The 24943-nt window shown below is 38.6% G+C and overlaps 1 protein-coding gene across 1 annotated transcript in view; it reads left to right on the top strand.

The window, feature by feature from the left end:
* Positions 1-285: 285 nt before the first annotated feature.
* The window catches only part of ORC4 (origin recognition complex subunit 4), a 116332-nt gene continuing 91674 nt past the window's right edge, over positions 286-24943 (top strand). Inside the window, exon 1 of the mRNA XM_044669888.1 lies at positions 286-320. The gene's annotated coding sequence lies outside the window, so the exon portion shown is untranslated. The remainder of the gene's footprint in view (positions 321-24943) is intronic.

Consider the following 24943-nt stretch of genomic DNA (forward strand, 5'->3'; position numbering starts at 1 on the left):
GGGGAACTGGGGGGGCGGGGGAGACGGGGAGGAAGAGGAGGAAGAGGAGGAGGAGAAGGAGGAGAAGGAAGTTGAATGCTTTAGCTTCCCCCTCCCACCTCCAGGAGGACTGATAGCGGAAGTGGGCGGGGAAGGAGTAAGGAGTATCACGTGTGATGAGAGAAAGGGGCGGGCAGTGGACTGGGAGGCCCTGGAATAGAGCGGAGCATGCTGGGATCCATTGCGTGGTGGCCCTAGCTGTAGCAGGAGGTGAACCCTTCAGGCTACTGAGAAACGGGCGCCACTGCCGCCACCTTTGGACGTGTTGTCTTCACTCTCTGGTAAGGACTGAAACAACAGGCATACGCAGTTAGTCAAGGCCAAAGCAGGATGTGATAGAATGAGGGGAACGACATTCTGCCGCCCCTCTAGTGATGGGAAACCAGAGGAAGAAGGAAAAATGAGAAGGAATGGAACGAGGGTAGCGGGGAGGCTCAATAGGCCGGTTGGACCCCAGCGGGACCAGTTATCCCACCCCACCACCCCCCCCCATCTCGCTGCTGAGGCTCTCCATCGCTGTCTGGTATGGAGGCTGCCAAGGTCGCGGTTGTTCCAGGGCTCGTTATGGCAGAGGAACGATGCTGAGAGGGAGATGATGGCCTAGGTGAAGGTCCCGAAGTGGTCGTTCGGGTGGACCCCCTTAATCCATCCAGTGTTGGGGGTGGGGAGGCGAAGGGAAACCTGTCTTGGAAGGACTTGCCTGGGAAATTGGACGTAGACGTGTGCATTTTTTTCTAGAGGTGCAGTATTCCAAGTATTCCCTGCGCCATTCTCCGGTTACCCTTGGTCGCCCCCTCCATCTCCATCTGGTCCCCATTGGGGGAGGGGGGGTAGACAAGGACTCCTGGCGGTTCTCCTTTGGCCGCGTGCTGTTCCCCGAACCTTCACTTCACTCACTTCCCTTCTGAAGCTAGGTACTAGCTTGGGTAGCGGTAATAATAATGATGAAGAATTGAAATTTAGATAGCGCTTTAATGAAACCTAGGGTTAGTCTAGGTGGAAGGGATGCTCTTGACGTCAGTAAAGATTTAAGGAGATAGAATGTTGGTGATGCGAATCACAAAAAGGGGGATGGGGTGTTGGGCCTAGTGACCCAACACTCCATCCCCCTTTTTGTGATTCGCATCACCAACCTCAATTTGTTTACCCACTCAAAATGCTGCGGTGTTCAGAGGGGTGGGAGAAGGAAAGTTACTCCTAGGACCCGTTCTAAAGCACACATTTTAAATCCCAATGCTAAAAGCTAATAGGATTGAAAAAGCAGGGGACTTGACATAAAGCTTTTTTTTTTTTTGTAAAACTCCGTTTTGCTGCTTTTTTCTCTATTTTTGAAAAATCCTCTCATAGACCTCTTCAGGAAGAATATTTATGTAGTTTGTTTTTTTCTAAAAAGTTAACAGTGTCGTACTAGTGATTTCTCCTAAAACTGCAATTTGAATTTATTTCTTATGAAATAAGAATTTAGCTGCACTAAATTCTTTTATTCATTAATACTGAAAGTTTACTCCTTTTTATAAATACAAGAATACAGATTAAGATATGAAAAAGTCTATTTGATGCAATGAGATTTTTGTCTGAAGCAAAGAAATTATGATTACTAGATAATAGTCATTTCAATGAGATGTTAAGCAGCAGAAAATATTTCAGGGAAAGACTGGAATCTTTTTACTTGAAGAGATTTGAAAAGATTCCTTTGGAAATAGGTGTGTACTCAAAGTGAATAATGTTTATTAAAAGAATGCTTAGATTCTCCATGTTCTATTTGTATGCCCTATTTATTAGAAAGGGAAAACTGGTAAAACTAGTTTACAGATCTGACCTTGTAAGATACAAACTACTCAGTAAACACCAGAGACTACCTTTCACATTCAGAATAAAATATAAAATCTTCTGGTGTGTTTTTTTTAAAAGCCTTTCTCCCTCTTGCCTTTCTGGTTTCTTACAGCCCTACTCTGGATGGTCCAGGGACTTTGGGGCTTCCTTGCTGTACTTCCTACTAGGCACTTCATCTCCCTGACTCAGAACATTTGCATTGACTGTCCTCTTCTATTTCTCTAACTCCTCAGTTCCTGGCTTCTTTCAAATACCACTAAAATTCCACCTTATACAAGAAATCTTTTCTGATCTTCTTTAATGCTAGTGCCATCACTCTAGTTGACTATTTCCAAATTATTCTGTATATATCTTATTTGTTCATTAGTAATTTGCATGTTTCATTAGACTGAGCACTTTTGAGGGCCAGGACTAGGATGTTTTTTTGTTTTTATTTATCCAGTTCTTAGCACATTACCTGATATATTGCAGCTCATAAAATAAGATCCTTGACTGATAGATAAAATTTTAGTACTGAATTATAATGGAAATTATGTATTATAAGTGCTCCTAAACTTAAAAAATTTTAGTGTCCATTCTCTTATTGATTGTATTTGGCTGTGGATGGTGGAAAGACAGAACCTTGAAAGAGTCAAAATTTAGGATAAGATTTGAAGGAAGGATTTATTAAGTCTTCTATGTGAGAAACAAACATACTTGGTATGAGGGCATTAGTTTTGAATTACAAAAAGGTCAGGGATAGGAGTGAGAGAAAAATGAAAGTAAGTTGTCCTGGGCTTATAAACAAAATAGAGACTCCAGGAGGAACTCACCTTTGGGAGGAGAGTGAGCAGGTAGCAGGTGCAGTTGGTTTATCCAGGGGAAGAAGTCCCTAGACACTAAGAGAGTTCCAGGATGAGCCATCAGTGGAGAATGCATGATTATGAAGTCTAGAATATCACTGTTAGCCCTAGAAGAAGTGCTGCCATGGGACTAGAATATAGCTTTCTAAGCACCCGTATCACTGTTAATAATTCTTGCTGATTATCTGTGAATCTTGAACAAAAAAAAAATTTGTTAGTGTTGATGGCCATGAAACATTTTTTTCTTGTTTACTCATTTCTTTTGTAAAAACAGTAGTCCTCATTTTGGTTTTACAGAAGAACCAGTCCTTTACTTGTAAAGGAGTATTGTGGTACTCTTTGTGGGTTTTGGCAGAGAAGAGCACTTTCATTTCAGCCATTCCTTCCTGTCTAGGTTCCTGAAAAAAAACATTGGGTTGCAAAATAATGACTCTTTAATTCTAATTACCTTATTAGTGGTATTTGGCTGTGAATGACAGAAAAACCCAACCTTGGAAGAATTGAAATTAGAGTTAAGGCTAGGAGCAATGAAAGGCATAGTAATCTTCAACTTATTATTAATGGTGACTTGCATTGGGAAAGAACTACAAAAAGCAATATTGTACAAAAGAAAGAGTGGTTGATTTGGAGTCAGAAGTCCTGGGTTTAAATCCCAGTTCTGCTATTACTATAAATGTGTATGTGTCTGTGGGGTCAGTCTTTTCACCTACCAGGATCTTAATTTCTTCATCTGTAAAATGAGGGAGTTACACCAGATGACTGTCAGCTCTAAATCTATAGTTGAGGTCCTGGATGACTAAAAAAAGAGATGGGTTGGACATTGGGGGCTGGGGGGATGCTTGAATATTGCTAAGTGACATTTTGCTGCTTTCATAGGATAAAAGAATTTTAGGGCATCAGTCCTCTGAATAGATCCTCTATTCAGGATTCTTGAAAGACATTGATAAAAAACAATAAGAGTTCTGGAGAAACTGATCATATCTGTAGAATGCCATATGCCTGTGGTGGCAAACCTGTGGTTATTCATGCTAGAGGGGGGCACTAAAACCTCTGTGGCCACACCCACTAATGTTCCAGCTCTGAGTTTCCAGAATTCATTACTAGAAAGCCCTTAGGGGCTCAGTGTCAGGCTGCTTCCCCCTCCCCCTCTCCATTAAATACCTGAGGACATTTTTCATATCACTTGCCCCCACCGCCCAGCAGCCCAATGGGAGCACTTCCTTCCTCCAGTCTGGGGTAAAGAGGGACCCCCCCCACAAGCAGTGTGACAGTTGCATGTGGACACTTATTCTTTAAAAGGTCTGTCATCACTGCCCTATGCTGACAAAATCAAGAGTACCATCAAATTTAGTTTGTCAAGTGGAAAAGTAGCTAAAGATTTGGAAGGAACCCAAAAGATCATCTATTTCAACTTTTTTCTTTTCCTTACCATCCTATTTCACAGATGAAAAAAAAAAAACAGGGATACAAATACCAAGAATAAAATAATTACAAATTCAAGGACTAAAGAATCAAAGGAATTAAGTGATTTATGCAATGTCATTATACTGCTAGTATGTAGGAAGACCATAACTTTGACCCAAGTTCTCCTACTCAAACAAGACTCAGTTCAAAGTTTTCTCTCTGGTTGTCCGCCATACCTAGAATGCTCTCTCTGCCCAACTGCTAGCTTCCTTTAGTCCCAACTAAATCCCGCTTTTTACAGTGAACTTTCCCCAAACTCTTTTTATTCCAATGCCTTCTGACCATTAATTATTTCCTATTGGGGCAGCTAGGTAGCACAGTGGACAGAGTGCCAGGCCTGGAGTTAAGAGAACCTGGGTCCAAATCTGGCCTCAGACATTTCCTAACTATGTGAACCTGGGCAAGTCACTTAACTCTAGTTGCCTAGCCCTTACTGTTCTTCTGCCTTAGAGTTGATTCTAAGACAGAAGGTAAGGATTTAAAACGCGCGCGCACGCACGCACACTCTATCTTACATGTAATGCTTTGCGTTTACATCAGTGGTTCCCAAACTTTTTTGGCCTACTGCCCCCTTTCCAGAAAAAATATTACTTAGTGCCCTAGAAATTAATTTTTTAAAAATTTTAATAGCAATTAATAGGAAAGATAAATGCACCTGTGGCCATCACCGCCCCCCTGGATCGCTGTAGCACCCACTTTGAGAATCATTTGGTTTACATGAAGGTGTCCATATCTGCCTAAAACTTCAGATATAAGTGAATACCTGCTGACACTCCTCTCTCTCTCCCTCTGATTCTCTCTCCCCACTTTTTCTCTTTCCCTCCCTCTCCCCACCAAAAAATTCTAACAAAGATTTAATGTGGAAAAAAATGAAAGATGAAGAGACTTCCTTCTCCATGCCTAACTTCAGGCCCATTTCAGTTAGCCTCTGAAAAACCAGATTACAGGCTGTAACAATAAATGAGAGCCAGTACCCAGATGTTACGATAGAGGGGGGAAGAGAGTCTCTATATGGTGAGACTCTCTTCTAGCTCTCCCCTCCTGATGAATATACTCTGGGACACTTTAAGGGGGTGTCGCCCCGAAATTGGGTGACCTAGATGGTCATGCTACCCCACAGTATTTGGGGATAAGGCTTCCTTATAAGATGAGGTATGTGGTATCCCAATCCAATTCTAAATGAGGGCAGGGTTCACACAAACTTCCCCTGAGGTCAGTCAACTTCACAACTCCAAGATGGAGCCAGCTAGACCAAGCTGTGATTCCCTTCTCTCTCATTGTCTCTCAGGCACTCTGAAATGCTATCTGACTAATAAATGGCTTTTATTAATCACAATTCAGGGATTGGGGAAAGGGGTGAAGGGCAGAGGGATTTTGGGTGCCCTCTTCTCTATTCCTATGGAGTCTGTCACTTAGGTGGGAACCTTAATGGTTCCCACTCCTAAGCTTCTTCCCCCACCCCTTCTCCTTCTATTTATAGTTTCTGTTTCTATTCTTTCCTATAATTGTAAGCTTTGACTGAAAGGGGGTCTCTCAGCAAGGTTGGGATAATGGGAGAAGGAGACTAAGAGATTGCTCCCAGAATGGAGTCCAAAAACTTAGCTTACTCAATGGTTGAAGTCTTGATGGGTGAGAAGTGATGCAATGCTTTTGACCAGGGGATTGGGGAATGAATGTCCAAAGAAAGATCCTCAGGATCAGAGCTGGGATGTCCTCCTCCGCTCTCCTCTCTGAGTCTTCTTGAAGCCCTTCCCTCCTTCCTCCCCTGGAAAATTTCCCAGAATTCTCTCTGGTCTCAACTGTCACCAACTGTCAGCCACTCTTGGCTCCTTTTGTCTCATCTCCCTTGTACTAATCCCATCCTTAAAGTATCCCAGTTTTGTGTGGTAGGACTTTTTCCATAAATCCCACTTAATTCATGCATCACTATTTCCTATTCCAATCTCATGTTCCCCCTCCATCCAAAATAACAAATTCTTATCTTGTTTTATCACTGTACTAATTATCTATTCCTATTCTTAGATGGTTTTGGAGAGGTTGGTAGGGCGATGAGGGTTGCAATTTATATAACAATTTTTACAGAGTATAGAACAATTTTGTAACAAGAAAAGTTTTCCATTGAACACAATGTCTAAGTTTACAGTAACAATTTTCTTATCCTGAACCCTCTTCTAAGTTATTTAATCCATCTATGATTTTAACAGAATCTTAACTTCTTTATACTTTTAATGTATAAGTCTGTCAAGTAATGTAATGAAACTATCTTATTATTCCTACCTATGTTTTATTATTTTTTTATTATTTAGAAAAAATTTGCATGCTTACATGATTCATGTTGTTACTTTCCCCTTCACTCCCCCAACCCCATCCCCTTAGCCTCCTTGAATTTCCACGTGTCATCTATCAAGACCTATTTCCATATTATTGATAGTTGCATTGGTGTGGTCTTTTCAAGTCTACATCCCCAATCATGTCCACATCAACCCATGAGGTCAAGCAGTTGTTTTTCTTCTGTGTTTCCACTCCCGTAGTTCTTCCTCTGAATGTGGGTAGTGTTCTTTTCCATAAATCCCTCAGAATTTTCCAAGGTCATTGCATTGCAGCTAGTACAGAAGTCCATTACATTTGATTTTACCACACTGTATCAGTCTCTGTGTACAATATTCTTCTAGTTCTGCTCCTTTCACTCTGCATCAGTTCCTGGAGGTGATTCCTGTTCGCATGATATTCCTCCAGTTTATTATTCCTTTGAGCACAATATTATTCCATCACCAGCATATACCACAATTTGTTCACCCATTCCCCAATTGAAGGGCATCCCCTCGTTTTCCAGTTTTTTTGCCACCACAAAAAGTACAGCTATAAATATTTTTGTATAAGCCTTTTATTTATTATCTCTTTGGGGTAAAACCTAACAATGGTATGGCTGGATCAAAGGGCAAGCAGTCTTTTAGAGCTCTTTGGGCATAGTTCCAAATTGCCATCCAGAATGGTTGGATGAATTCACAACTCCAACAATGTTTTAATGTCTCAATTTTGTCACATCCCCTCGAACATTTATTATTCTGCTCTGTTGTCATTTTAGCCAATCTACTAGGTGTGAAGTGATACCTCAGAGTTGTTTTGATTTGCATTTCTCTAATTATTAGAGATTTAGAACACTTTCTCATGTGCTTATTGATAATTTTGATTTCTTTATCTGAAAATTGCCCATTTATCAATTGGGGAATGGCTTGATTTTTTTTTTTATACAATTGATTTAGCTCCTTGTATATTTCAGTAATTAGACCTTTGTCAGAGATTTTTGTTATAAAGATTTTTTTCCCAGTTTGTTGTTTACCTTCTGGTTTTGGTTTCATTGTTTTTGTTTGTACAAAATTAATTTTTAATTTAACATAATAAACTTATTTATTTTACATTTCGTAATTTTTTTCTAACTGTTGCTTGGTTTTAAAATCTTTCCTTTCCCAGAGATCTGACAAGTATACTATTCTGTGTTCACTTAATTTACTTACAGTTTCCTTCTTTATATCAGGTCATTCACCCATTCTGAATTTATATTAGTGTAGAGTGTGCGATGTTGATTTAAACCTAATCTCTCCCATATTGTTTTCCAATTTTCCCAGCAGTTTTTGTCAAATAGTGGATTTTTGTCCCAAAAGTTGGGCTTTTTGGGTTTATCATAGACTGTCTTACTGATGTCACTTACCCCCTATCTATTACACTGATCCTTCCTTTTCTTACCAGTACCATTTTGTTTTGATGACCACTGCTTTATAGTATAGTTTAATATCTTGTACTGCCAGGCCACCTTCCTTCACATTTTTTTTCCATTATTTCCCTTGATATTCTTGATCTTTTGTTCTTCCAAATTAACTTTGTTATAGTTTTTTCTAATTTAGTAAAAAAGTTTTTTGGTAGTTTGATAGGTATGGCACTAAATAAGTAAATTAATTTGGGTAGAATGGTCCTTTCTATTATGTTAGGTCATCCTACCCATGAGCAATCCATGTTTTTCCAATTGTTTAGATCCAGTTTTATTTGTTTGGAAAGTGTTTTGTAGTTGTTTTCGTATAATTGCTGTGTTTGTTTTGGTAGATAGATTCCTAAGTATTTTATATTGTCTACGGTGATTTTAAATGATGTCTCTCTTTCTACCTCTTGCTGCTGTGATGTGTTAGAAATATATACAAATGCTGATGATTTATATACATTTATTTTGTATCCTGCCACTTTGCTGAATTTGTTGATTATTTCCGCTAGCTTTTTAGTTGATTCTCTAGGATTTTTTAAGTAGACCATCATATCAACTGCAAAGAGTGATAGCTTAGTCTCCTCATTGCCTAATTTAATACCTTAAATTTCTTTTTCTTCTGTAATTGCCACTGCTAATGTTTCTAATACAATGATAAATGATAGAGGTGATAATGAGCATTTTTGTTTCACTCCTGATCGTATTGGGAAGGCTTCTAATTTATCCCCATTGCAGATGATGCTTGTTGATGGTTTTAGATATATACTGTTTATTATTTTTAGGAAAGGTCCTTCTATTCTTATACATTCTAGTGTTTTCAGTAGGAATGGATGTTGTATTTTTTCAAAGGCTTTTTCAGTATTTATTGAGATAATCATGTGATTTTTGTTTGTTAGCTTATTGATATAGTCAGTTATGTGGACGGTTTTCCTAATGTTGAACCATCCTTGCATTCCTGGTATAAATCCCACTTGATCATGATGGATAACCCTCTTGATCACTTGCTAGAGTCTTTTTGCTAGTATTCTATTTAAGATTTTTGCATCTTATGTTCATTAGGGAGATTGGTCTGCAGTTTTCTTTCTCTCTTTTTGATCTCCCTGTGTTTGGAATCAGTACCATATTTGTGTCATAAAAGGAATTTGGTAGGACTCCTCCTATACTTATTATATAAAATAATTTATATAGTATTGGGATTAGTTATTTTTTGAATGTTTGATAAAATTCACTTGTGAATCCATCAGGCCATGGCAATTTTTTCTTAGGGAGTTCTTTGATGCCTTGTTCAAATTTTTTTCTGATATTGGATTATTTAAGTATTCTATTTCTTTTGCTGTTAATCTAGGCAATTTATATTTTTGTAAATATTCATCCATATACATAGCTTGCTATATTAATTGCCATATAATTGGGCAAAATACTTTTTAATGATTGCCTTAATGTCCTCTTCATTAGAGGTAAGGTCTCCCTTTTTATCTTTGATACTGTTAATTTGGTTTTCTTCTTTCCTTTTTTTTTAATTAGATTTACCAGTACTTTGTCTCATCTGTTTTTTCAAAATACCAGCTTCTAGTCTTATTAATTCAATAGTTCTTATAGTTTTAATTTTATTAATTTCTCCTTTGATTTTTAGTATTTCTAATTTAGTGTTCATCTGGGCATTTTTCTTTTGTTCATTATCTAGTTTTTAAAATTGCATGTCCAATTCATTAATCTCTGCCCTCCCTAATTTATTAATATATGCACTCAGTGATATAAATTTTCCCCTTAGAACTGCTTTGGCTGCATCCCATAGGTTAGGGCAAGAAGTCTCATCATTATCATTGTCTGAAATGAAATTATGTTTCTATGATTTGTTCTTTCACTAAATTATTTTGGAGAATCATATTATCTATTTCATCATTGAGTTCCACTAACTTCTGCTTTAGAAATTTGGAAGCTATACAGTTTGGTGTTGAGTACTGATATTTCTTCATTGTTCTATACTGCCTTTTATTAAGATGTAATTACCTTCCCTATCTCTGTTAAACAAATCTATTTTTATTTTGGGTCTGTCAGAGATCATGATGGCTACCCCTCCCTTCCTTTTTTTATTTGAAGCCCAATAGATTTTGCTCCATCCTTTCAATTTTACTCTATGTATGTCTGCCTGTCTCCTGTGTTTCTTATAGACAACATAAGTTAGGATTTTGGTTTTTAATCTACTCTAGTATTTGCTTCCCTTTTATGGGCAAGTTCATCCCATTCACATTCACAGTTATAATTATCAACTGTGTATTCCCACACATTTTGATTCTCTCTCCTTGTCCTGTCCTTTCTTCATTCACTTTCCTTCTATTCCAGTGTTTTGTTTTTAATCATTTTCCCCAGTCCCCTCCCTTATTGTACTTCCCTTTCTCCCCTCTCCCTTCTTATTTCCCTCTTACTCTTCTTTAGGATCTTTTTAAGCCGCACCCCCCACCCCTCCCAATCCTCTCCCTTCCTATTGTTACTTCCCTCCCCACCAGTCCTTTTTTTTACCCTTCTACTTCTCTATAGAGCAGGAATCAATTCTCTGCCCCAATGGACCTGATGGTATAAAAGATTTCCTGTCTCCAATCTCTTTACCCTTCCAGTGTATTGTTATTCTTCCCTGTTGACCCCACACGCTTCTTTATGGAATATAAATTTACTCCATTTTTTTTGTTTTCCTATTTTTCTTAATATTGCCTTCTTTTCTTCCCCTCATTTCATCCTATACAGTTTGTCACTGTTCCCTCTATGTAAACTTCTTCTAGTTACCCTGTTGATAATAACAAATTTTTTTTAAACCCTTGTACTTCGGTGTATTGTCTCATAGGTGGAAGATTGGTAAGGGTGGGCAATGGGGGTCAAGTGACTTGCCCAGGGTCACCCAGCTGGGAAGTGGCTGAGGCCGGGTTTGAACCTAGGACCTCCTGTCTCTAGGCCTGACTCTCACTCCACTGAGCTACCCAGCTGCCCCAATAATAACAATTTTTAATATTTGCCAATATCTTCTTTTTTTTCTTGTGATACAAATTAATTGAACTTATTGGGTCCCTTAAAGAAAAGATTTTTTTCCCCCTACCCCCATTCTCTTAATTATTTTATGGTGATTCTTTTGAGTTCTGGGTTTGGGCAGCAAACTCTTTGTTTAAGTCTGGTTTTTTCTTTATGAATGCTTGGAAGTCCTCAATTTTATTGAATGGCCACACTTTCCCCTGCAAAAATATAGTCAGTTTTGCTGGATAGTTGATTCTTGGTTGTAGACCCAGTTCTCTTGCTTTCCTGAATATTGTGTTCCATGCCTTCTGGTCCTTCAATGTAGATGCAGCCAGATCCTGTGTTATCCTAACTGTGGTTCCCTGATATCTGAATGACTTCTTTTTAGCAGCTTGTAACATTTTTTCTTTGGCCTGGTAGTTTTTGAATTTGGCTATAACATTCCTGGATGTTGTCAGTTGTGGATTAAATGTAGGAGGTGATCTGTGGATTCTTTGAATTTCCACTTTTCCCTCTTGTTTGAGAATTTCAGGGCTATTGTCTCTGATAATTTCTTGTATGATGATGTTTAAATTTTTTCTTTTATCATGATGTTCTCGTAAACCAATAATTCTTAAATGGTCTCTTCTAGCTCTGTTCTCCAGATCTTTCATTAAGTCAACAAGGTGTTTCATATTCTCTTCAAATTTTTCATTTTTTTAAATTTTGTTTTACATATTCTTGCTGCCTTGTGAAGTTATTTGCTTCTACTTGTTGCGTTCTATTTTTTAAAGACTGAATTTCATTCCTGTCTTTTTGGTCATCCTTCTCCTTCTGGTCTGATTTTTTTTGTAGATCATCTTTTGCCTTATTTGCTTCATTTTCAAGATGGCCAATTCTGGCTTTTAAGACTTTTATTTTCTTTTTTAGATCATGTATTTCCTTTTTCAAATTGTCTTCAGCCTCTCTTGATTGATTTTTGAGTTATTTGAATGTTGAGATCTTCCAAAGCCTGTGTCCAATTCACTGGAACTTCTTGCTCTTCTATTTCTATTTTGTTTGCTCTCTTTTCGCTTCCTTGAAAGAAGAAGCTCTCAGTTGTCATTTCTTTTCTCTTTTTCTGTTGTTTACTCATATTTTTTCCTTTTCTGTTCTGCTAGTTTGAGCAGATGTTTTTAATGATCTTTGATGAATGATCTTCCCCCAGTTGGCAATGGAGGTTTGTAGTTACTTTCTCAGCCCTCTGAAGGTTTCTTGTCTGTCCAATTGATGGGATTGATCCTGTATTGATTGGATTAGTTTGTACTGCTTAATCTTCCCTGAGGCTTAAACCTCCGGAGGAGAGAGGAAAAAAAAGTTTGGGGACAAGAAGGAGTGTTTTTGCTGAGTTTACCAGCAGTAGGGTCCCCGGGCTCTGTCCTTGTGTTTGATCTGGTTTTCTTTCCTCTTGAAGCCCTTTGTTCTCTATCTCAGTGTGATGAAGCCAAGTGGTCTGAAGTCTGAGGTTTTGCGCCCTCGTAGCCGCCATTTTCTAGGTATTTTTGCTGTGTTTCTCTGGCTTTCTCCTCCATTCACCTCCCCTGTGCCTGTGTTCAACTCTCCATGTCCGGTGCCAGTAAGGCCCTCTCTCCAGGCCAGTGCGCCCGCCCACCCTGAGATTTCAGGTGCTGCTGGAGACTCTGCACAGCACGTGGAGGAAGGGTCCTAGGATTCCTCTTCTAAACACTCAGACCTGACAGTTGAATAATTCAAGTCTTTTTTTTTTTTTTTTTTTTCAGTATACCTCTTTAGCTGTCCAGCAATATGGGTTCCCCTTGTTCTGTCCTGTTTTTAGAATTGGTCTTCTTTCTTCTTGTAGCGCATTGTTTTCTATCTTGGTGAGGAATGGTGCAGAGGTTTTAAGATTGACTCTGTCTAAGCTGCCATCTTCCCAGAATTCCCCCTAAACTACCTATGTTTTAAATGAAATATTAGTTTTTATATTGAGAATCTATTTTTGTATGTTAGTATTCTTAGTTGTCCATTGAACAATAATTATATATATATTATTATTATTATTATTATTATTATTATGCTTTCCCTGCACTGTCTCATTAAAGAAACATTTTTTTAACTTCCCTGACCTTTTCTGCACTTTCCCTATGTTTAATGTTCAAATTATCTGCTAAATTGTTAGTATGATATGTTATCTAAATGGTTAGGGACTATTATTTACAATTTTACTCTACTTTTCCAACCTGTGTTACAGGTATTTGTAAAATTTACATTATCTACACTATTATACATTTGTACAAGCATTAGTTTTGCATATTGATGTTAACCAGATAAGAAAACCGCTTGATCTTCTCATGTGGTTAAAATCTTATGGAACTTGCAACTATTTACATTATAGACATATATACATTTTATATTTTCACAATCTTCAGACACTCACTTATTTACATGAGGTCTCAGCTAGATATCAGTTTTGTGTTGTGTTTTGTGTTTTCTTTATGTACTATGCATGCAAAATACTCATTTTTGTTTTCAAAGTTGTCGATTTTCTTCAGGTTGCCTGTAGATTTCTCTTGTTTCTTGATGCTATGTTGTCTGGTTCCATTATCCCTAAAGTGTGAGGTTAATTTGTGTTTTTGTGCTATCTCCACACCATAGTCAAGTAAATCGTTTCCTTCTGTCCTCTTCTTTGTGCAAAGTCCAAAAGTTTTTTCTCAATGTCTTTCCAAGTATTCTTTTCTTGCATCTTCTTGGTGATTTTCTTAATTTCCTGTTTTTCCCCCTCTCTCTTTCTCCGTCACCTGTTGTCTATAGTCATACATGTTGTTGGATGGGCTCTCTGGTCTGGATACAGGAAAAGTGTGGATTGTGATGCTTTGTCAGTGATATCAATTGCGTGTGTGTGTGTGTGTGTGTGTGTGTGTGTGTGTGTGTGTGTGTGTTATGCATTTCCGGATGTTTTGCAATGATTTTGAATTTCAATTCTCAGTCCTCAGCACTTTCTGTAATTTGTCTATCTTGAACTGTTTCTGGGTATTCTGCATTTGTATGTTCTTTTCAGGTTTCACGTGGGTCACATAGAATCACAAATCTTTTCCTTCTACTTTTATACTTGTCAGGGTAGTAAGCAAAATTTTATAGGTTCCTTACCATTTGGGGTCTGTTACTGACTTTCTTGTGAAGTTTTTATATATACTTTATCTCCTGGTTTTAAATTATGCAAGAGAATTTTGGGGCGACGCTTACCTATAAGATGAGGTATGTGGTACCCCAATCTGATTCTGAATGAGGGTGAGGTTTACACAAGCTTCCCCCAAGGTCAGTCAACTTCACAGCAGGTGTTCCAGCTTCAAGATGGAGGCAGATAGACCAAGCTGTGGTTCCCCTCCCCCTTGTTGTCTCTCAGGCACTCTGGAACTCTATCTGACTAATGAATGGCTTTTATTATTCACAGTTCAGGGATTGGGGAAAGGAATGAAGGGCATAGGGTTTTAGGGGTGAAGGGCATAGGGTTTTGGGGGTGCCTTCTTTTCTATTTCTATGGGGTCTCTCACTCAGGAGGGAACCTTTGTGGTTCCCACTACCAAGCTTCTTCCCCCACCCCTTTTCCTTCTATAATTGTAAGTTTTGACTGAAAGGGAGTCTCTTAGCAAGATTGAATAATGGGAGGAGACTTAAGAGATTGCTCCCAAAATGGAGTCCAAAAACTTAGCTGACTCCATGGTTGAAGTCTTGATGGGAGAGATGCGATGGAATATCTTTGATCAGGGAATCAAGGTTCCGTTTCCTAAAGAAAGATCCTCAGGAAGCTCTTAGGATTAGATCAGTGCTGGGATGTCCACCTCTTCCCTCTCAGTCCTCCCCTGAAAGACCTCTCCTCCTCCTCCTTCCACTGGAGAATTCCCAGAATTCTCTCTCTCTCTGGTTTCAATCAGTGACTGTCACCAACTGTCAGCCACTCCTTCTCTGGCTCCTTTTGTCCCACCCCCCTTGCACAAAATCTGTCCTTACAGGGCCCTACCAAATTTGTTTGTATGTTGTCCCCACTACTAGATTTTAAGCTTCTTGCGGGCAGGAACTATCTTTCCTCTTTTTGTGTCCTCAGAGCTTTGCACATAGTACATATTTATTCATTGACATTCTGCAGAATGTTTTATACAGTAGAATGTGATGTGCTTGGGGGCAACTGGGTGGCTCAGTGGATTGAGAGCCAGTCCTCTCAAAAAAAAAAAGGAAAGAAAGAAAAAAAAAGAAAAGAATGTGAGGTGCTCAAGGTCAGGAATTTTTTTTTCCATTTTTTATTTGTGTCTGTAGAGCCTTGGACAGGGTCTTGTACATAGGTACTTTATAAATGCTGTTTGAAGGACCTCCAGGTGGTCCATTGTATAGTGCAATAGGCCTAGATTTAATCACAATTGAGGGATTGGGGAAAGGGGTGAAAGGCAGAGGAATTTGGGGTACCCTCTTCTCTATTTCTATGGGGTCTGTCACTCGGTTAGGAACCTTTGGGGTTCTTACTCCTAAGCGTCTCCCTCCCCTTCTCCTTCTGTTTCTGTTTCTATCCTTTTCTATAATTGTAAGTTAGACCAGAAGGGGTCTCTCAGCAAGATTGGGTAATGGGAGAAGGAGCCTAAGAGATTGCTCCCAAAAAGGAGTCCCAAAACTTAGCTGACTCTATGGTTGAAGTCTTGCTGGGTGAGAAGCGATGGGATGCCTTTGACCAGGGAATCGAGGTTTCAGTGTCCAAAGAAAGGTCCTCAGGACCGGAACAGAGCTGAGATGTCCTCCTCCTCTCTCCTAGACCTCCACCTGAAGCCCTTTTCTCCTCCTCCTCCTCCTCCTCCTCCTCCTCCTCTGGAGCCTCCCAGAATCTTCTCTGGTCCCAGCTGCCAGTAACTCACCAATGGCCTTCTTCTGGCTCTTTTTGTCCCTTCCCCCATCCTTACAGTCACCAATATTCTCAAGGTTGATGTGAATTTATCAAGTAAGCAGTCTTCCCATAAAGTTTTTAGCCTTAATGACCTGACAGCTGAAAATGTTAAAGAAGGGAATATTACAGAATTTGAGATTGGAGTTTATTTTGATCTATTGAGTTTGACTATTATATCTAACATTAAGAGGTTCTCAGGGATTAAAACTGTTTGTTGAGTTTATGTTTTCGTGAAGGTGCCTGAGATTTACATTGTACAGGAAATGTTTTCAGGTCATTGGAAGGAAAATATATATATATATATATATATATATATATATATATATATTCCAGCTATATAACTTTGGACAAAGATAGGCAAGCTTGTATTTGAGTTCAAATTCTTCATAGTGTGAAGATGAGATTAACTCCCCCCAGCCCATTTTTAGATTTTTATCCCGAGAAGTGTATACACCCCACTCATCCTTAAGTGAGGCAGGTCTGTGACCCAAGTGTGAGATAGTGGGTGATGATTCAGAATTGACTGAATGACCCGGGGCATTCCTAAGCAAAACTTTATCTGTAATTGGTCCATGTAAAGTGGGAGGAAGTAACAAGAAGTGATGAAAGGAATAGTCTTTAAAAGCAGCAAGAATCTCCTGTGATGGAGGTCTTTTGATTTCAGCCCTGGAAGAGCTCTGGCTGAGGACCTCAGACTGCTCTTCTATTTTACCTTAGAACTACCACATGGGTGAGTGAAAAAGGCTGACTCCTTTCCCTGGCTTGTTACGGAGGTACTAGCCTCCAGAGAGGCCTCCTTATCTTGGAGAAGGCCTCGTGGCTAAAACCCTTGTTTAATTTACCTCTGGGCCCCCTTTGTTGGGGCCTCTTAAGCCCTGTCTAGTTTGGACCAGGCTGAAATAAATATCTACTCTCTGATTTTCTTACTTTCACTCTTTCTCCTTTTGTAAATAAACTACCATAAATAGTCATTTGGAATTGAATCATAATTCCTGGAGACCACACTCTTATAAATTTAATCCAGTCCCCTTATTTTTGCCCATTACATTCTGGCCACCATAAATATAATATTAATACTTTAAGTATTATTTTTATAAATTTTAAATTTATTATCTGACAAAATAGAACCAAGTGACTAAGTTTTTCTACTGCTCAAAATGCCGACTCTGCTAAAGCCACTCACAGGAAGGAAAAAAGAGCTAGACAGGGAATTCCACCCAATTTATATATCCTGTCTACATTAGCACGTAACTACAGGAAATGAGTAGAGTGCTGGGAATAGTAGTTTGGCTGGGGATCATAGTTTTTAGGGTAACAGATTCAAATTACACAGTAGTTGTACTTATGGGAAATAAAATATATCTCTAAACTTCTATGATGATAAGATGACTGAGAAATCACTTGAAGCTCATATGGTATCTTAGAAACATCATTCAGAATATCAGTTATATAGGACTGGAAAAATATTGTAAGTATTGTAAAAAAATGAACTTATTCTTAGAAGTTATAATCCATTTCTTAAAACAAGAAACGGAATTAGCAAAAAATTCTGTGCTAATTTTTAATGGAATTTTAAATTTTGAAATGCATTTTAGATTTGTTGCTAGTTAAGAGTTGGATTTTGATACAATATTCGAAGAAAAGCTGTTTTAAAGCACTTGAAGGCCCAAATTCAGGAAACTTGGTTATTTACATTCATGGAGGGAGCTTTGCTTCAGAGTTTTGTGCTTTGTTCATATAAATATCCAGCTAGAAACAAATTTCTCATTCAAAAGAGCTGAACTTCTTTTTTAAGTAATTACTTATTGATTTCTCTTGAGAATATGAGGATATATAATGAGCCATTTGGATAAAATCTAGGACAGTGATGGTGAACCGATGGCATAGGTGCCAAAGATAACATTTAGAGGGCTCTCTGTGGGCTTGCAGCTGGGTCCCCCTCCACCCCACCTCCAGTTCTTTAACTAGAGAGGCAGAGGGACTTGGGTGGAGATGCTTCCTTTCCCCCTCTTCATCTGCGCTGGTGACATTTTTTCACATCACCTGCCCCTCTGCCCAGCAGCCCAGGGGGAACTCACAAGGGTGGGGGAGGGGGAGGGTAAGGTGGGAGGCTCACAGTCTGCAGAGCACTCAGGCTGCTCCCCTCCCCCCTCTACGCTCACTTCAGCAGCCCACTGGGAGTGCTTTCTCCCTCTGTTGTGTTGGGGGGAGCATACCTAGCACGTATGGCACAAGGTGGGGGTCCACTGGGGCCTAGCACTTGATCTCTGGTTTACCATCACTAGTCTGGGAGGACTGGTTTCATCCTTAGGTATAATGGCCCATCATGGACTTTATCTCCTCATTTGTTGGAACACTCTCCCAATTAGGCCACTCTGCTTTGTTGATCAATCCCCAGGTGTCCCATCTTTTGAGCTAGGTTATCTAGTACTTTAAGGGCACTTGGGATCTAAACTAAAGCTATTCAGCAATTGTGCAGTTGCTCTTAGAAAAATTCCTATGCCACCCAAAAAAATGGCTACAGCAGGCAATCTTTTTGGAGGACTGTGCTCCATTGATAATGATCAGTTTTTTGCTAGTAAGAGCTATATGTGCTTCTTACACAATGACCACATGCTTTTTTGTCCTCTGGGTTAGAACCACAGAATTGACTTTAATTTGCATTTCTCTAGAAGTAATTTGAAACATTTTTTTTTTTCAATGACAGTTGGTAGCTTGGATTTCTTTCTTTGAAAATGACTATTTTTCTATTGGGAAATGATTCTTATTCTTACAATTTTTTTTTACCTGTTTTTTTTTTTTTAACCCTTGTACTTCGGTGTATTGTCTCATAGGTGGAAGATTGGTAAGGGTGGGCAATGGGGGTCAAGTGACTTGCCCAGGGTCACCCAGCTGGGAAGTGGCTGAGGCCGGGTTTGAACCTAGGACCTCCTGTCTCTAGGCCTGACTCTCACTCCACTGAGCTACCCAGCTGCCCCCTTATTCTTACAATTTTGAATTGGAACCTTATAGTTCTTGAAAAATGAGATCTTCATTAGAGAATTCAACTACAAAGGTGTCTTCTCCTCTCTCCCAACTTTCCCTTCTAATTTTATTTGTTCAAAAACTTATAATTTTGTGTAGTCAAAATTGTCTTTCTTTTTTGGTGATCCTCTTTATCCATCGTTTACTCTTCTCTGTCCAAAAATCCAAAAGGAATTTTCCTCCTTTGTCTAATTTGTTTATAATGTGAACAGTATTCATTTATAGCTCATCTTTTCATATTGCATGAAGTATTAGTCTAAACCTGATTTTTAGGGCACCACAATTCTTTTAGTTGTTGTCTTAAGTTCTTACACCCTAATAGTCTTCAACTTCTTACTTTCCCTCACCTCATATCCACATAGCCAATCAGTTGCCAAATATTGCCAGTTTTATCTCAGTATTTCTTATTTCTGTCCCCGTCTCTACTTACACAGTCATCTCTCTAGTTCAGGCTCTAATGTCCTTTTGCCTGGGAATGCTTCCTTATTGCTCTTCTTCCCTCAAGTCTATTTACACTCAGGTTAGTTTTACCCAGTATCCAAAAGCAACCTTGCCTAAAGTACATAACCATGTACTTTAACCATGTCAAACCTCTACTCAATAATTTCCAGGGGGTCACTAGGATTCATCTGTGATCTATCTTATCTCTCCATATTTAGGATTAAATAATATTTTATCTTCATCTCATCCTTCTAAATTTATGTTTTTTTGAATTTTATAATGTACACAACTATTATGACAGTAATACACATAAAAGGAATAGGAATAGACATTTAGACCCCTTCATTGATATCAGGAACTCCTCCTTGGTTCTACCTAAAAGGAGACTTCCTTTTACCAATGCAGGTCTGCACCTTCTTTGCAATGTATAGTCCCCAAGTGTTACCAAGAATGGTGGTGCCATATACAGCAACCTGAATCAGAATAAAATGTAACTAGGAAATTATTAACAAAATAAGTAAACGTACTTAATTTATTATTTTTATTATTATGTTTTAAAATTATATTGTTTTATTTTAAGTTTTTTAAAATTTAAGTTATTATAGTTTTATTTTTATTATATTTTTAAAATCAAGTCTATTTGTGGCTCACAGGGTTCCTTTTGGGTTGTTTAGTGATCCCCATTTCTATTTGACTTCAACACTATTGCCCTAGTTCAGTAAGAGGTTAAGTGACTTTGTAAGAACACATACCTAGTTTATCAGGGACAGGACTTGAGTTTTCAGGTCTTTTTGACATTGAGGCCAGGTCTTACCTGCTATTCTTCACAGCCTCTTTACATGCAGGGCATTTATAAATATATGCACAGGTATCCTTTCTACATCTTGACTTTTCACAGGTCAGCATAAGAAATTAAATAGGAACTTTTGAGTTTTGTGGAAACCTCATACAGCATGCAAAGACCAACAGACAACACAGAAAAAGTTAAGAAACTCAGAAACGTATAAAATATATGTTTAGCAATATTTTATACCACAAATATGCACAAGAAACATTCCATAAAAATAATTTAGATTTTTCTAGTACAAAGAGAGAGCCAAAAATTTCTACACTGACCTTTCAAATTGTAGGGATACGATGCCCCTCACCCCCTCACAATGTGGACAGGATACCTGTTCATAGATTATATAGATAAATTTATAGATAAACAAGAGTTGCTTTTTTTCTCTGAAAAATGTTTCATAATTTAAAAAATTAAATCCATTACTCAAGGAGATAAAGGTGTAAGTTTTTTTCCAGTTACATTTTTGCATTAATAATTTCATTTAACTTTTTAATATTGTCTTCAATATTACAATGACTTAGGTTTGAAGGATAACCAAGAATAAATCATTGAACTTAGTACTAGAAATGTAATGTTTATGCAGGAAATGTTAAAATAACAACTTTGTTAGTTTTAAGAAATGTGCCTATTCTGTCAGTTACAAAGATTTTCAATCCTATACTAGCTTAAATAATGTATGCTTATGTTAAATATTAACTTGAACACAATATTATTAGAGAGATAAATAATTTATTAATACAATCAAAATTCATTTCAGAGCCAAATATAAGTACTTTGTTCCTTGTGGGGAATAGAGATAGCATAGGCTCAGGGGAAGTACTATCTGGTGACAAGATGAACAAACTAAGTTTTGTTTTTCCATAAAGAGCAATCTTCTCCTCCTTTGATTGGTTAAAAGGATATAGGATTTCATATTGATAGGATTGAAACAATCCTTGTTCCAATTACTTAAACCCTACTTTAATAATTAGGATAGTTGTGTTCGTAAAATGCACATTCTGATTAGCTAGCTTTTGAGATAAAAATTATGATTCTCCAATAACCAGCCAGTGGTGAACAAGGGAAGAGACCATCTCTATTTCAGGGACTAGGATAAAAGGGAGGCTGTATGACCACACACTAAGCACTTGCTTACAGTATTCATCTCCTGAGTGCCCTTTCTCATGAGAAAGAAATATTAGAGTTTCTACCATAATGGGAGAGTGTCTGAAGATTCGTTTGAGTCAGCAGTTGCCTGACTCAATTGGGGGCACGTTTGGGGTCTGAAGGTTGTCTGTGACTACTTGAACTTCTGCCTGCGTGGCAGGACATCCTACTGAACCATTTCTCAGTGGCTGCTTGGTTGCTGGGACGGTGTGTGTCTCAGTCTCTGAAGAAACTCAAGAAAAGCTCTAATAGCATTGCAGAAGTAGTTCTGTCTGGACCATGAAGTGGAAGGGGGTTTATTCATACCTGGACCACATAAATCTGTATACAGACCCAGGTAAGAGGAAGAGGGGATATTGAACCTTATCTGGGTGGTTCTTTAGTTGTGGGTATAAAGAGAGTCAGAATAGTTGCAAATGATCAGACCTAAGGTATGGACTGGAAAGAGGACTCTTAGATGGTTGCTTGGAAACCTGAATGGGATCTGGCAAGGAAGAATCAATAGTGAGAATTCCAAGAAAAGCTCCTTGGGAAAAGGCAATCCTTTTCCTTGGGTTCCCTAAAATAGTTCCTTGGGTTCTTGGTTAGATAATTGGGATGATTTACCAAAATATAGCAATAAGTGTAAAAAGGAGATGATTAAATATTGTTTCATAAGGGCCAGGGCCCCTAACAAAGGACCTGCCCTGATGTGTCCAAATTTTGGGTCAACTTAAGATTGGGTATGTCAGACTTTAAATTTGTATGTATATAGTAAAGACTCTGTGACTCAAGGAAAATGTGAGTATTCCTGTCTCTGACTTCTGGAAATTCACCTGTATTCCTTGCCAGCCAGGGAGTAAGAAATGGATAAACAGGTAGAAAATTCCTAGTGCCCTTGGGACCCACTTTCTGCCCTTCCCCCTTCTTATGCACCCCAGCCCCAGGCTCCTTCCTGAACCACCAGTCCTGGTTCTGGCACCAGCTTGAAGTGTAGCAGTGCCTGATTCTCCAGCTCAACTTAAGGGAGAAATGGAGCATAAGTGCATGCAGAGGAGAGAAATTAAGGAAGGAGAGTTCTTGCAGTCTACTTATAAGAGAATTTAAACAACTAGTAAAGAACCAACAAAGTTCTCCTCTTACCCCAAAAACCTTAAGGAAAGAGAAAGTAACTTTGAAACAATTCCAACCAAAGGAGGTCCTTTTAGGGCTCAGAGCATTAGCATATATGAATGCTCTCCATTCTGCATCTCAGGTGAGGGATTTTAAAAAGATGATGAAATCTCTAATCAAATACCTATTGGGAATGGCTTAACAGCTAGACCAGTTCTTGGGTCCTAATATCCATACCTGGACAGAGATCATGTCCATCTTAGATGGTCTCTTCTCTAGAGAGGAGAGAGAACCAATCAGGTAAACAGCAATGGCTGGTTGGGACAGGAGCCATCCCACTGCTGATGGAGGCCCAAGAGGAGAACAAAAATTTCCCAATCAAGACCTGAACTGGGAACATAATTATGAGTGAGGAATAATAAGAGAGATCCGAGACACTTAATAATCCAAGGTATCAGGGAGCCTGGGGCCCATAATCAGAACTGAAACAAGGTGGTGGAGATTTTGCAAGGCAAGGATTAAACCCCAACAGAATTCTTCAGCCATGTTAAGGGGCTGATGAGAAAATAGTCTGAGCTGGATTTGGATAATGAAACTTCAAGGAGGTTGGTAAAGATACATTTTTGACAAAATACTGGCAAGACATTAATAAGAAGCTGCAGATTATTGAAGAATGGGCTGAAAAACCCATAGAGGAATTGTTGTGAGAAGCCCAGAAGGTTTTTCTGAGAAGGGAGAAAACGGGTCAAAAGTATCCGACTAAAATGCCATTATAGGTTTTGAAACAACAAAATCAAGACTAAACTAAAATGATGTTATAATTGGTTGCTGAGACCCTAAAATAGCAAAACTTGGAGCACCCGCTGTGGCAAAGATAGAACCGAGTTGCAAATAATAGAAGTAGACAAGATTGGGGAAGGAAGGATATAGGGGAAAAGTATAGTGAAGGAAATGACCAGGATCCCCACAAGCCCTTCACCTGTCACTGCTTTGGGAAACCAGGACACTTTAATGAGAGATTACCCAGATATTATTAGAGAGAAAGTGGAATCCACTAAAAATTCCATAAGAATAAGATAAGAATTACCTTTCAAATAGACACCAGTATGACCGGGTCTTTCTTGGTTCAGATACCAATAGGGTTAGAAATAATGGTCATGGTGAGTAAAGTGGGGAACTTTCCTTGTGCCATATATGGAACCAGTGGAGGTTAGCTATGAGTATAAGACTGCCTTGGGACATTTTCTTTTTATTCCTAAGGCAGGAGTTAACCTACTGAGAAGAGATCTGATCTTACTAAACTGGAATTAGAACTCGGGGTCCAGGGCAATAAAATTGTAGCACACATGAAGTATCTAAGATCTGAAGAAGAGATCCAAAAAGACCCAAGTATGTGGGACTAAGTCAGGGAAAGCTAACCATAAACCCAATTTAGATTTATCTCAAAGACTCCGCGCAAGTGGTACAAGTTAAACAGTACTTATCTCTCTGGATGGAAAGAAAGGACTACAACCCATAATAATAGCTGAGCTGCTAGATGCCAGTTTTTTGGAGTCTTGTATGTTCCCCTTCAATACTTCCATACTTTCTGTCTGTAAACTTGACTGGTCTTCTAGACTAATCCAGAACTTAAGAACCATTAATGCTGTTGTAACACCCAGTAGTTCTGGATCCTTATACCCTCCTCAGTAAAATATCCCATGAAAGTGAATGGTTTAGTGTCATAGACCTCAAAGATGCATTTTGGGCCTGGCCATTGGACATGGAGAATAGGAATTTATTTGCCTTGGGGAAAGGTCCTATAATGGGCAGAAAGCAACTCCAGTGGTATATTCTCCCACAAGGGTGCTCAGAAGAACTAAACTTATTTGGGCAGATCCTGGAACTGTAAAATTAAAGATTAATATCCAATAACTCCAAGTATTATATTTTTATAAGATTTATTAATAATCCCTTGAAGTTGAGGAAATAGAAGAAGCTGAATAAAGAGGAGCTTCTCCTAAACTGAGTTCAAGGGAGAAGAGAAGAGCGAGAGGTCGGAGTTACAGAAACTTTTATCTACAAAATGTAAGGATGCAACCAGAGGACAAAAGTAGGATTTTGGGAAATGAAGTCCAGGGCTACAAAATTCTAATTACACAGAATAGATTCTCTAGGGCTTTACTGTCTTCAGGGGAAGTACTCTTATAATATGTGGATGCTTTGCTGATAACTGGGGAAAAGAGAGATTATTAAATTTCTCAAAAAAAATGGTCTGAGGGTTTCTCTGGGAAAAATGCAATTTCCCAAAAGGAGCTAAATGGGACATTTTATCAGTGCAAGGAAGTGGAGGTTAGACCCTAGTCAAGTCTCCAGAATCCTTCAGTTACCTCTCCCTACAACAAAAAGAGAATTAAGGGAAGTTCTTAGGACTGATTGGATATTGTAGATTCTGGATCTATTCTTATGCCCAGTAAACAAGACCCTTATATTTGCAATTACTGAATGAGGAATCATATCAGATACCAGGACCAGGCATTCCAGAACATTAAAGACTCAGTAATTCAGGCCTCTTTCTT

This window comes from Gracilinanus agilis, chromosome 3 (genome assembly GCF_016433145.1).
Source record: "Gracilinanus agilis isolate LMUSP501 chromosome 3, AgileGrace, whole genome shotgun sequence".
NCBI lineage: Eukaryota > Metazoa > Chordata > Mammalia > Didelphimorphia > Didelphidae > Gracilinanus > Gracilinanus agilis.